General features: G+C 41.4%; 1 protein-coding gene across 4 annotated transcripts in view; it reads right to left on the bottom strand.

The window, feature by feature from the left end:
- Nucleotides 1-15,135, bottom strand: part of Mtus1 (microtubule associated scaffold protein 1) — a 149,167-nt gene that overhangs the window by 98,899 nt on the left and 35,133 nt on the right. The window lies entirely within an intron of this gene.

The raw sequence follows: 15,135 nt of genomic DNA, 5'->3' as shown, positions 1-15,135 counted from the left end.
TCACTGTTTTCACACCAACAACCCATAACTGTGAACATGGGAATTCACACTATCATTGGCTAACCTACTATTGCCTTTCAAAGGTGTGTGTGTGTGTGTGTGTGTGTGAGAGAGAGAGAGAGAGAGAGAGAGAGAGAGAGAGAGAGAGAGAGAGAGAGAGAGAGAGAGAGAAGGAAGAAATGGGGCATGATATAGAACACAGATAAAGTCCCTGTGACCGATGTCACAGATGACATCTGCCTTCCTGTCTCTCAGAGACACTCCAGAGGGAGGGAACTAAGTTTGCGACAAACTTTCCTTCTTGGTCAACTGTGGAACCATTCATCCCAATTTCCCTTGCCAGTTCCTATTTATGTCCACTGTCCCAGCATAATTCATGAACATCCCTTCCAACATCAGAAGGGCCCCTACTCTGTGTTAAGGACAGTGATTACCAGAGAGACTATCCAGGCCCTACAAACAAGTGAAAGAGACTCCAGGAATTTACATTACTCTTTCTCTTTCCTGTTTCATTCCTGTCTTAACCATGTGTCCTTCCAGGCACAGGGGCTGAGGGGCAGGAGTTGATATTAAGAATTGAAGTAACTTCTGTTAGAACAATGTCTCTGTATGCTGACCTGTCTAGCACTTCCAAATAAAATGATACATCGAAGCCAATCCTGTCCACTATGTTCAGCTATACTAGAGACTCAGTTTGGAGACAAGGTCTTTAAGGAGGTGGAAAAGGTCAAATGATAGCATAATCAGGAAGGACTTATCCACCAGAACAGCTGCCCTTCTGAGAAGAGACACCTCAACCCAACCCCGCCACTCCCCTTGACCAGGACACAGTAAAAACAAATACACATCTTAACAGAAGCATTATCTACAACAGTTGAAGACCAAGGGTGGGAGGGAATCCATGTCCACCAACGGGTAAACAGATTTAAAAAAAAAAAAAAAAAAAAAAAACTTGCCCATTTTATACATCAGAATACTTCTTCAGCACAATAAAGAATGTAAAGTTTCATTAGATACAATGTTACAGTAGGAAAACATTACACTAAGAGAAAGAAGTCATCCAGAAGACTACCTATTAAGATACTATTTATACAAAATGTCCAGAACAGGAAAAACTATAGAAGTACAAAGGACAGTAGGGATTTGTGTAGCAAAGTAGAAGAGAAAGCTAACTGGAACGATGGGGTGTTTTTTTTGGGGGGGGGGAGCAAAGGAGTAATAAAATGTTCTAAAATCATTTTGCTTATAGTTTCACATTGCCATAAAGACACTAAAATAACTGAATTGTATAACTATAGTAGCAAACTTTTGAAATGTCCAGAAAGATTTCAGGTCTGGGCTGTGGAGATGGCTAAAAAGGTAAAGGTGTTCGCTACACAATTGGGGTTCAATCCCCAGAACCCATGTTAAGGTGGAAGGAGAGAATGAACTCCACAACGCTGTCGTCAGACCTCTGTACACATGCATGGTGCAGAGGAGCACACACGCTCTCGGTCTCTCTCTCTCTCTGTATCTCCACGTCCACCCCCCAAAATTTAAAGATTTAAAACTCAGCATTTTTTTCCTCAACAAATTTGAATAATAAATAGTCTAATAAAATTCTAGTTGTTTGAGAAAGGTCCAGATCTTCACGGTGGAACTACAATTTGTTCATAAAGATTTACTGCATCTGACTTTTACCCCTTAATGTTTAGTGTCGGTCACTTGTCATAGTGCTTTGTTCTGAGTAAAATCTGGTGGGGTTGATGACACCAAGTATGTGACCATTAAAATTCCAAATTAAAGCCAGGCGGCGGCGGCGGCGCACGCCTTTAATCCCAGCACTTGGGAAGCAGAGCCAGGTGGATCTTTGTGAGTTTGAGGCCAGCCTGGTCTATACAGTGAGATCCAGGACAGGCACCAAAACTACAGAGAAACCCTGTCTTGAAAAAAACCAAAAAAAAAAAAATTTCCAAATTAAGAGCATATCTTATTTTCCTTCTTTGTAATTTGACTACTCCATATCCAGACACCAGTGACCTGAGTAATAATACTGGGGACCATAAAGCACCCAGAGGCTCTGGTGTTTTCACTAACAGGATTGTGTGTTCCTGATCATGCGTCCTGGAGTCATACTGATGCAAAGAAAAGGCTGGAGTGTTTCTCAACAGTGTGTGCACACATATGTGTGCATGCACATAGACACACAGAGCCTACACTCACCAATTCAGAGGCTTTGAATTCTACATTGAGAGCTACATAACGTATATATTTCGTGTAAAAATTAGTCAAGTCTTCCACCAGACTGACTAGTCAGTCAGTAAAAGTAATCACTAAAAACAAATGACCATCTAGGATCTTCAAAGGTTTGTTTTTTTTTTTTATGAAGTACAAATTAGCATTTTATTTCATTTATTTACTGGGGGGGGGGAGTTAGGGAGGGAGTGTATGCCAGGGCATCCCATGGCAGTCAGAGGACCACTTTTAATAGTTGCTTTCCTCCTTCCACTATAAGGGTCCCGGGTTTCAGAATCAAGTCATCAGGTCTGGTGGCGAGTCATCTTGCTAATCTCACAGAGTAGCATTTTTTTTATCTGTTATAAAAAAACACACTCAAGCAAAAATGTTAAAATCATGAACGTCTATTCATTTTCAGAAGCACCCAATGATAGACCTTTCTGCTTCTCAAAGGATGATGATCATTTAAGAGAGTGTGGTATAAAAAGTCATTTCAGTGGCTTCTCTGTGGCTGTGATAAAACACCATCACCAAAAACAATTTAAGGAAGAAAGTTGATGGTCGCCTAGGCTCCATCAGGGCAGGGAAGGCATGGCGGTAGGCAGCTGGCGTTGGAAACAAGATAACAATTTACCACATAGGAAGCAGAGTGACCTGAAAGAGGGGCAGGACATAAACTCTCAATGTTGCCCCTTCCCCAGTGAGGTACTTCCTTCAGCAAGGCTCTGCACCTCCTAAACGTTCAATGACTTCCTTCAAATAGCGCCACCCTGTGGGGACCAAGTGCTCAGACATTTGACCCTGTGGGGGACATCTCTCATTCCAACCATCAGAGATTCAAGAGAACGAGGAAGGGGAGGAGGAGGGGGTCCTAGAGGGGGCAAATAAGAACAAAATATGATACAGATGCATGAAAAATGCCACAATAAAGCCAATTATCTTGTATGCTAACTAGAAAAGAGATAAAAGGAAATGGCTGTCTGGGGAGGGGTTAAAACATGAGGATGAATGGAGAGGTGGAAAGAATGTAATAAGCAAATGTGAGCTTTATTAGCATGATTATAAAATTATGTGCCTACATAATAAACAGAGTCATTAAATTCAATTGATAGAATTTTATTACCTAATCTTTTCCAAAGTGCATAAAAGTATTTTAAAGGATATATACTTAATAAGCAATTCAAATGGTAACATTACGTTATTTTGTAATTGGAGAAATTATGGCACCGGTCTCATGGTGTCACATTGTATTCTTTAAGCTGTTGCCAGATTTGTTTGTTTGTTTGTTTTGCTTTTGATTTGGTTTAATTTTTCAAGACAGGGTTTCTTTGTGGAACAGTCCTGACTGTCTTAGTACTCACTTTGTAGACCAGGCAGGCCTTGAACCACAGAGATCTATCTGCCTGCCTCTGCCTCCCGAGTGCTGGGATTCAAGGCGTGTGCTGCCACCACCTGGTTCAGCTTTTTCTTTTCTAAAATGGCACTAAATTAAATGTCTTTGCAATCAACTCTTCTGGAAATATTTTCTGGAAATAAAAATATTAACTCATAGAACAAGGCTACAGTTTAAGACTTGACATGGTTTGTCAACTTTCAGGGTGTGTGTGTGTGTGTGTGTGTGTGTGTGTGTGTTGTCAGTACTCTTTATATAACACATATATTAACATGTAAATAAGAGGCATATATATGATCTGACCTGTGCATTTTGTTTAATCCCATCTCACACTATTTGCTATAGGACACAATGCCTGTGAAGTACCATTACTGTGACGATAAAGCTATGGACAGGAAGGAAAAGGGTAGCCATCCTTCCCTCAGGAGGTTGTTAAAAGTGGGAGACAACTCAGTCCATAAAGTGCTCACCTTGCAAGCACAGGAACCTGAGTTAAATCCCTAGGGGGTGGCTCTGGGAAGGTAGGTGGAGACAGGAATCCCTGTTTCTAAATGTCCAGCCAGCTTGGCCTAATAGAAGAGGAGTTCTGCTATGGAATATTCCTTTACACTGTGAAAATGTGTCACTGTGATTGGTTTAATAAAGAGCTGAATGACCAATAGCTAGGTGGGAAGAGGTTAGGTGGAACTTCTGGGGACAGAGAGGTCTCGGGGAAGATGAAAGGTGGAGTCACTATTTGGATGCAGAGGAAGCAGGAAATGCAGGAGGTGAGGGGGAAATCCACAAGCCACATGACAGCACGTAAGTTCATAAAAATGGATTATTTTAGGTTGTAAGAGGTAGTTAGAAACAAGCCTAAGCTAAGGCCAATCTTTCAAGAATATCCTCTGGCCTCAAAACACACATGTATGCACGAAAGCTCTTAGTATCAGTCTTAGTATCAGGACCAATTTCACTCCTCCCCTACTTTTAAGAATTATACCTAAATGTCACTATGTGCCAGTCATGTATTCTATGACTTCCTCTCACCTAACTCAATAAGCAAAGTCTTCATATTCCTACAGTTACAATATAACTTGCCTAATTTTAAGAAGCCTTAAAGTACTGTCTTGGAAGCATTTTTAAAAATTCAAAACAAAGCAGAGAGTTAAAACACAGAAAGAAAAACAAAAACAAAAACAATAAAATTAAAGACCTTGGGGGACAAACCATTCTCACCCTCAGGAGAACTCTGTCAAGTTCTTCCAGGCAACTATCTAGCAGAGCAAAGCGCCGGGATCAAGGTCCCTTTTGAAAGAGCATTCTCAGGAAAGAGAGGTCTTTACTGAGCAGGAGGGGGACAGGACAGAACAAATTCCTCACTCATTGCGATTTGGGAATACAATAGGCAGTTCATCTTTAATTTTTTTTTTTTTAAAAATGCATACTCTCAAGACTTAGAAGGTCAAGAGTTTCTAATCAACCAGGCAGTAGTAGTGCACATCGGTGATGCCAGCTCTAAGAAAGGCACCAGGCAGGGAGATCGTGCTCTCAAGGCCAGCCTTGATTATGTACTGTGACCTTGTCTTACCAACAAGCAGCAGAACAGTCAAGAACTGGAAAATGGTAAGAAGTATCTTCATGACCTCAGCTTGAAAATGGTCGCTCAGCCAAAGTAACTCAGCTCAGGGGGCCAAGCTCTTGCCACCCAAGTGTGAACACAAGTTCAGCTCTTCAGAACCATGCCAATAAAACCAGACACAGTAGCACATGTCTATAACCCCAGTCCTTCTAATGCACGGCAGAGGCAGAGCTGGGAGAACCTCTGGATGCTCACAGGCCAGCTAGCCTGGTATACACATTGAAGAAGGGCAGGAGACAAGCAATAACATCCAAGTTTGTCCTCTGACTTCCAACATGCACATTCTGCCACAGGTGTTCCTACATTCACACACAGCAATATGACTACATACATCATAACTAATTTATAAAAATCAATACTTGTGCTCCAAAGACAAAAACGACATTATTTCTTGAAAGTAAAAATGCCCCAAACTTGAACTATCCTCATATAATTGAATTAATGACTGCTGACATTCTTAATCCTGGAAGGAATTTTAGAGCTACAACTCAAACCCATTAATCTTACAAATGCAGAGATGACCTCTAAGAAATACCTTACATGCCAATGCTGCTAATCTGCTGTGAGCAGATCTCTATCAAGTTAGACAATACTTGGTGGGGTGCTGGATTTCACCAGCTGAACTACAAGCCCAATGGAGACTTCTGCATCAGTCCACGATTTCTCCACCTGCTTCCCACCATGTCTAGTCCGACCATTCAAATTTAATTCAACATGTGATAATTATGAAATGAAATGTGTTTCCCTAATTCAAACAAAATCGAGCTTCTTTATGTTATAGCACACACAACTTAATTTTTACACCTATTTAGGTATGAGCTGCTATCTTTTAATATCTAAATGCAGTTTTAATAACAAATACAGTTAGGAGTTACAGCTTATAAATCACAAAAAAAAAAATCAATCTCCTTAGAAGCTTTTGAAGAGCACACACGTCACAACGGTAGTTCAACTCCACAAAATGTGCACTCACTGGCAAAGCAGTGGCCCCTGTACATATGACACAGGCCACTTCTGCTAACATCTCACCAGAGGGAGCAGGCCATGGAGCATCAGTTGGTCTTAGCCAAGCCAGGAGAAACAATCTAATCTAAGAACTGAGTAAGAGAAGATATTTCTCCTAAGAGTTATGTCTAGGCTCAGTGTGCTGGGCTCTGCTGACTCAGCATGGGAGACCTCGATTTGGGGGATGTGGGGATGTGAGGTGGCTTGGGAAAGAGGGCTGGGGATGGGGAGAGGGGGGATCTGTGGATAGTATATGGAGTAGAAAATTTCTTAATAAAGAAAAATGAAAAAAAAGAATTATGTCAATCTTCAGTACACAGCACACGATACCAAATTAAGATGTATGTATACCAGTATCTGTCTTGGTGACACTGTCATTCTTTTGCTTAAATGATAGCCTTTCAGCCAGTGCCATTCATCAGTGATTCAGAGCTTCCAAAGAAAGAAAAGGAAAAACCAGATAGGAAGGGAGGGCGGGCTCCTGCTTGTTACTCAAAAAACAAGGTGCTTCTTATGACTAATAGGACCGGCTGGCTAGCTACTTAACCCATTTCCTCTTCCTTATTTTCCTACATTTCTTGTGGCAAATGCATCCCAGACAAGAACTTAGTAGACATTACATACACCACCCCTCTAGGCTTGCACCATGAAACTGACAGCCCTTCATGTTCCTTCTCCCTCCGGGCCTTGACACAGATGAACAAAGTAAGGCCTCCAGATATCACCATGTTAAGATGCCAGGACCAGAGATGGAAGAGGACCAGACCTCCATTGACTGGAGGATCACTGGCCAATCATAAATTATCACTATAGCTCGGCAAGCAAGTGAGCAATCTAATACTATATTTGAAGATGACTAATTTTTGTTGGGTGTGTGTATGTGTGTGTGCACGTGCGTGCTTTGCTGTTCTATGCTGGCATGGCTACCGTGATTATATTCTACTGCTTTGGAGGTAGAGAGTAGTTAACTGTGTCATTTTTTTTCCTAAATAAAGACTTCATAAATTAACACTTGCTTAATAGGAACAAAAACCATATGACCAATAATTCCTTGAAGGCTGATACAGAGAAGAGGAATCTATCTTCCCTGTTCATGAACACAGATGATGTTCATAGAATCAAGCAAACAGCTTCTATGGTAGCCCAGAAAAAAGAAAAAGAAAGAAAAAAAGAATTTCTAGCCAGGCTGATTCGTGAGTTTGAGCCCAGACTGATCTACTGGGCAAGTTCTAGGACAGCCAGGGTTACACAGAGAAACCCTGTCTTGAAAAAACAAAAATAATAATAATAATAATAATAATAATAATAATAATAATACCCATATATTTGCATCTTGAAGAAAGAAAACAGATCCTACCCAGACTGCAGCTCATCACAATGAATTCCTATGGACTAAACAATCTCCCTGTTCCTTTTATTATTAAACTTTCCTCAGGTTCGCTTCTACGAAGAAATCTTCATGGGTTAATATAGTTCAGTTTGGCAAACAAGCTTTATAATGACAAATAGTGAATATTTTTAGGTTTTATAAAATATACAACCTGGAATGTGTTTACTCAACTCTCCTCTTGTAGGATAAATATAGCTGTAGAGAGTAAGGAAATACCCAAGTGAATAAGTATGGGTGTCGCCCCTAAAACAACGTTAAAAAAGACAGTTGGCAGCAGAAGCCGGGCGGTGGTGGGGAACGCCTTTAATCCCAGCACTCGGGAGGCAGAGCCAGGCGGATCTCTGTGAGTTCGAGGCCAGCCTTGGCTACCAAGTGAGCTCCAGGAAAGGCGCAAAGCTACACAGAGAAACCCTGTCTCGAAAAAAAAAAACCAAAATAAATAAATAAATATAAAAAAGACAGTTGGCATATGGGCACTAGAAGCACAGTTTGTATAACCCTGGACTAGCCTAATGGTTCCTGCATCCATATCATCCACCAGGTACACTTCACAATCATCAAAATGCATTTTTTTGTTTCATTTCTATTTGGCTTTCATCTCTTAACAAGAAATTAAGCCTGTTTTGGTGGCACATGCTGATAGGATTTGCTGAAGGAGGCAGAGGCAGGTGGATCTGGAGTTTGAGGCCAGCCTGGAATACATATTTTTACACAGAGAAACCCTGTTTCGAAAAACAAACAAACAAAAAAGAAATTAAAACATGAATTAATGATGCACAATGGTGTTCATGGACAGAAATAAACACATTCTGTTTTCAACACAGTGAAAACACAATATTCAACAGAGAAAGGACAGAAAGTAATCACTTCAAAGCTGCTCTTGTGTAGAATTCTCTTAAAGACAAAGTGGTCCTTCTTCCCTTATCTGTGGTTTCATTTACACAGCTTCAATTACCCATGGTCAGCCTTGATCGAGAAAGCCTACATGGAAAATCCCAGAAACATACAATTCGTAAGCGTTAGGTAACTTTAACCACAGTGTATGGTTATAACTGTTCTATTCTGACTGTTGAGCTGTTACTACACCTACCCCATAAAGTGACCTTTATCATAAGTTTATATTTAGGAAGTAAACATATAGACATATAGCTGGGAACCACTTGCAGGCTTCAGTTATGTCCCAGAAGTCCTGGGATGCAACCCTAATAGACAAATGGACAACTATGCTTATCTTCCTAAATTCTGTACTTAATGATAGAAAAGAACTTTATGTTGAACAGAAACCAAACCTTACTCCTATTTTCTCTATGTGAACTCATAAAGAAACAAAACCCAGGACTTATGCATGTTTGGCAGGCAGTTTACTACTGAACTAGAAATATTTCTATATTTGAAATATATCAATATTCCAAAGCCACTGACTCTCAGAGTTAGAAAAGAATTGAGAAATGATCTATGGAATTTTAACACCAATCCAACACATTAATGCTCCTTTAGTCCACAATGAAACAAATCTCTGCCCACTCCAGGGAATGTATGACTCCTGTTCCAGATAGCTCTTACTTCTGTCTAGACACTCATTGTCCGGGTCATAAAACACACTATTGAAATTCATATGTAAATTCCAGCTGGATTCAAATACAGAAGACTGTCAAGTCAATAGTGAAAGATACAAATCGTCTCTGTCATGCAGAAGTTTGCCCAGGTTATCCTGGATTGCTTAAGGTTGCATAGGTTACCCAATCAGCCATCAGAGCCCAGGCTTCACCTTTCTCATTCTTCCATCACACATGACCTTGGATCTGTGACCCAAAGTAGCACTCTCCATGTTTCGTGGACAGGGTGGCAGCAGGCATGAAACTTGCTTTCTGGCCCCTGAGCCTAAGAGCAGTGACTATACTTGCCAAGAAGGCAAACTGGTAATAGCTAGCAATACCGGCTGGCTACACCTAGCGGTAAATTCTACATAACCACACAGGAGGAGAAAATGGAAACCGAGGAACCGACAGCCATCTCTTGGTGTTGCCTCAGGCCCAGGGCTTTACACCCGGAGAGCACTGCTCTTCACTCATAACGCAAGCACTTGTATGCAGATCTCAAGGCTGGTGTCTGGCATTCCCTGATAGGTTCAAATTTGCACACTAGGGTCTCCAGCTTGTTACACCATTTTGGGAGGCTGTGAACTCTTCTACACAGTCCATTTCTTAAGGTGATTAATGGTAGTTTTGCTTTTGGATCTTAGAGTAAAATGTGTTTTCAGTCAAAAATGTAAAGAGATAATATGAGTACTAGGATTATCATAACGAATACAATTAGGAAAACTATTTAAAGCATGCATTTGATATCTACCATGTGCTGGCCATGATTAGGCTCCAGAGAGGCTAACACTGGGTTGGCAGTAAATGAGGCGTATTATTATTATTATTATATAATATATAATGTAATATATTAAACAATTAGCTAAGTTGCTTTGTAGAAAAACATCCACATGCCACAGGAGTAATGAACAGACCACACGAGGAGATGCTGATCTGCTAAAGTCAGGGGAAAAATAGAGAGGACTTTGTCCAATAATGGAGAGCCAGGCAGCGCTGGTGGAGGAATAACACAGGCTGGGATCCAAAGTGCAGGGCAGGGGGGTGGTGGTGCTGGAATGTCTAGAGAAAGAAGCTTCATGAGGCAGGGGCAGGAAACGGGGTAGTGGTAGGGGCAGCTCAGAGTTTGGATTCTATTTATATGGTCTGGAGTCTGCCAGATCTGGGAAGACAGACGCTAACACTGGCTTGGCTGAGGTGTGGACCACTTTCTACTGCAGACAGGCAGCAGGCAGCAAACTGTCAGAATGGAGCCGGGTTGACAAAGCGGTGGAGAGGGAATGCAGACAAAAACGCAGACATGCTCACAAGGCTCACCACTGTGCAATCTGCACCACACAGGAGAGAGCATGGGGCGCAACAAGTGCCCCGTAAATGTCTGTTCAATTAAACATTATTTTAAAGGATTACTTCACTTACATTAATATTTAAAGAAGGAAGCCACAGAAGATGGTGTGGGAAAACTGCATAAATAATCTATCATGTTCTGGGTTGGTACACAAAGGATTGGAAGCTCTAGTGTAAATTAGAAGAAACTCGCTGTTCCCTTTTCTTTATATATAAACTAATACACAAGTTTAGGACCCGAAAGTGCAGCAACAGGGCTGAAAGACTTATGATCCGGTTCACACAAAGCTTGAAGAAGAATGCCAGAGAGATCTGGGCTAAAATGAATAATGGATTAAAACACAGAGACTGATACCATTTAATCATCCAAAGGAAAACAGTGTGCTTCATTTTAAAACACAAATTTTCCAGGGTTGCTGGCACACTCCTTTAATCCCAGCACTCAGGAGGCAGAGGCAGGTGGTTCTCTAAGTTCAAGGCCAGCCTGGTCTATAGAGACCCAGGACTACCAAGCACACAGAGAAACTCTGTAAATAAGAGCGTTGTCTGCTGGTAACCCATGCACCAAATTTCTGGTCAAGAATATGTCTTTTAAAAAATGGAGGAAGGGCTGGAGAGATGGCTCAGAGGTTAAGAGCACTGGCTGCTCTTCCAGAGGTCCTGAGATCAATTCCCAGCACCCACATGGTGGCTCACAACCATCTTTAATAACAACTAGTGCCCTCTTCTGGCATATAGGCATACAAGCTGGCAGAAATTGTATGCATGATAAATAAAACTTTTTTTAAAAAAGTAGAGGGAGAGGAAACAGCGTCAGGATGTATTATATGAGAAATTAAATATTCTTATATTTGTGTTTATTTAAGTATAAATATAACAAAGAATGTCAGAGAAACTCTGTTTATTTCATGGTTTAAAATGGATAATATCCCTCTCCCGCTCACTCTCAAAAACTACATAATAAGGTTTATATTTAAGATACATTTAATGTCAGACACGGAGGGACCAATCTTTAATCCTAGTGCTCAGGATTAAATCCTACTGCAGAAGCCAGCAGATCTGAGTTGGAGCCCAGCCTGGTCTACATAGTGAGTTCCAAGACAGCCAGGACTATACAGGGAGGCCCTGTCTCAAATAAACACACACACACACACACACACACACACACACACACACACACACACACGTAAATCATTACAGATATACAAAATGTCTTTAAGGTCCTAAATTTCATTAGTTAAAATACTTTATGGGAATAATGAAGCATTACCAAATATCTAAGAAATAAGTACATATTCATTGTCTCCAAGAAGGGACTCTCTGTGAGTCCAGCAGAAAGAGTGCTGGCGAACCACAGCACACCAGAGCTTTCCAAAGTTGCCACCACACAGCCCAGGAGAACAAAAATCAGCAACCAAAGAAAAGTAATCATTTCACAGAGGTAAACGGAGAGGACACATATCACTCATGCTCTATTTAAATCTCATGTATAAAGGGTTTTTGGGGGGCGGGGGTGTGGGTGGGTTTTGGTTGGTAGGTAGGGGTGACTTTGTTTTTTGTTGTTGTTGTTGTTGTTGTTGTGTATTTGTTTTAGGCATTGAAGAATAAACCTTCAGCCTAATGCATGCCAGGCAGGCATTATCAGTAAGCTATAGGTCCAGCCCTATTTTTAAATTTTATTTTAATATTTAGTTATTTATTATGAGACAGGGTCTCACTTAGTTTCTAGGGTAGTCTTGAACTTATTTTGCAGTCCAGGCATGCCTTGAACTTGTGATCCTCCTGTCTCTACCTCCAGGCTTGGGACACCGGCCCCAGCTCTTATGGTAAAACTGTAAGTGAATGTTGGTACTAGGAACTGATTTTTGTTTGTTTTCGAGACACTTTCTCTGTGTAGCTTTGGAGCCTGTCCTGGAACCCACTCTGTAGACCAGGTTGGCCTTGAACTCACAGAGATCTGCCTGGCTCTGCCTCCCGACCACTGGGATTAAAGGCGTGCGCCGCCGCCCAGCAGGAAGTGATTTCTGTTAAGTGATAGTATAGCCAGTAGACCTTAGGTAATTCACAGTATACAAATCAAAAGCCTTGGGGTGCTGGGCAAGGTGGCACGCCTTTCATCCCGTCATTCTGCAGGTAGAGGCAGGTGGGTCTATGTGCATCTGAGGCCAGCCTGGTCTAAGTGTTCTAGGACAGTCAGGGCTACATTGGGAAACTCGATCTCAGAAGGAATACCGCAGCCTGGGGTGGGGGTGGGGGAGAGCTGGGAGGACTGAAGCCCTGGATGACAATGTCAAGGATGTCAACACTGAGAAAACCTCCAGCCAAGAAGACCCGCTGGAAGTGTGAGTCACCACACAGCCCATTAGCTGGCCGTTTGTTTAAAAATACACTTTCAGTCCAACTTTTTCTGGCTCGAGAACATCCTGAAACCTCCAAACCAGCACGTGGAGGCCCTGGGAGCATTAGTTGTCTCACAGGGTTTTAATATGGGCCTTTTACAATAACTATACTTCAGGGTACTATACATTCTTTGAATGCCCCTGTATTATTTGAGGGACTCGAGAGGAACAGAGTGATAAAATGAATTCTATCATTAGATCTCCTAAGACAACTATCCTTTCCAACAAGTAGATATCGTACTGTTCAAAGCAATCTCTGAGCCAGGCACAATGGCTTACACTTGTAATTCCATTCCTTGGGGGTTGGAAGCAGGAGGATTGTCATGGGTTCAAGAACATTCAGGGCTATATGGTGAGTTCTAGGTTAGCCTGAGCTACAGAGGGAGACCCTGTCTCAAAAAACAAAAATAATCATCTTTACATTTTCCTACATTCTAGAATTAGTCCTGAAGCAGAGGTAATGCAACCTAAGAAATGCTACAAAGAAAAGGTCAGGGGTGGGGTGGGGGGCAAAGTTCAAAGTGCAAAGCTTTCAGTGTCATAATAGTTAAGCAACTTAATGTTTTCTCCGCAGTTTACATAAGTACCCAAAATAAACTACACTTGACAATCCCACCTGCATTCTTTAGAATGTCAAAAGTCAGCAGTTATAAATGTAAGCATGAAATGTCTTATTTGTCAAAAAAAAAAAAGTTGACCGCACCTTTTCCATATAGCAAGAAAGAAACTGCAGCTGGACTACATGAGCCCCAAACTTCAGTCCATATGATGAATCCTGTAGCAGGAATCTTAAAAGTTCTTATTAATAAAATCAAACCTGAGGTATTGGGGTGAACTGAAAGATCAGAGAACCAGAACAAGCCACAGCTAGCTCACCTCGCCGGATCCTTAGCTGGTCTTGTTGCCTCAGACTGGAAGCCTCTGTGTCCTCATATCCGAATGGGTCTCAGCTGAACTGTGCTGCTAGAAGCCTGAAAGCTTAACCAGCCAAATGCTTCTAAGTTTCTGGTCCTCACGCCTTATATACCTTTTTGCTTTCTACCACCACTCCCTGGGATTAAAGGCATGTGTGTTTCCAATGTGGCCTTGAACTCACAGAGATCCAGAGGGATTTCTGTCTCTGGAGTGCTAGGATTAAAGGTGTGAGTGCCACCATTTTCTAGCCTTTGTATCTAGTGGTTGTTCTGTCTCTGACCCCAGATAAGTGTATTAGGGTGCACAATATTTTGGGGAACACAATACCACCACAGAATCCTCCCTATAGACCATGGCTATTCAAAGACCAGCACAGCCTCCCAGTAGCCACAGACCTGAGTGTCATACGCAACTCCCCAAACTAAGGCATTTTCCTTGGATTCTCTGCCCCTGAAACCCGGTAACTCCGCTGAGGTTTAGCAGGCAGAAAACAGTGCAGATATTTCTTGGTGACTCTGTAACACATCAACTACAGGCAAAGGTCGCAGCAAAGCCAAAATGATGAGTTCTGTATAATGAGCAACTTCGGTTTTACTCTTGTCAAAATTAATTACCTCAGCATTTACTGGTGCTGGGCGACTGCTTCTGAATTAAAATCGGATTATCCCAGGGACTGAGGCAATCATAAAGATCTGAAGGAAGAGGCTCAGCATGTCTCCATAGCTAATGTGGGAATATAGATATAAAGGTATAGTCTTGGCCATAGTCTAAGAATTTGAGAGATAGAGGAAGGAGAATTTGCACTCAGGACCAGTTTGAACTATCTCAAAAAACAAAAACAAACAATGAAAGGTCTTTATTGACCTGTCTACAATGTCTCTTCTCATTCCCTATACAAATAAATTCCTAAACATTTAATATCCTTTAAACTTAGATGTTCATAATCTTTAAATATTCAAGTTAGCAAATGATACTATTTAATGATATTAATATTTTAGTATTAATAATACAATACTATAAAGAGAAATTCTACAAAGATGTGTAGTGCCCATTCTCAATGACTCCCTCTTGGGCAGGGAGAGTTAACAGAAGTTCTTTCACATTATAGGTTTGCTTTATGTACTTTTACTTTCTTTGAAAACTTAAACATTGAAGGCGGGGAGTGGTGGCACACGCCTTTAATCCCAGCACTAGGGAGGCAGAGGCAGGCAGATAGATCTCTGTGAGTTCAAGGCCGGCCTGGTCTACAGAGT

This window comes from Peromyscus maniculatus, chromosome 17, assembly GCF_049852395.1.
Source record: "Peromyscus maniculatus bairdii isolate BWxNUB_F1_BW_parent chromosome 17, HU_Pman_BW_mat_3.1, whole genome shotgun sequence".
Taxonomy (NCBI): domain Eukaryota; kingdom Metazoa; phylum Chordata; class Mammalia; order Rodentia; family Cricetidae; genus Peromyscus; species Peromyscus maniculatus.
The sequence above is the reverse complement of the archived record's forward strand: the minus strand, read 5'-3'. Positions and strand labels throughout refer to the sequence as shown.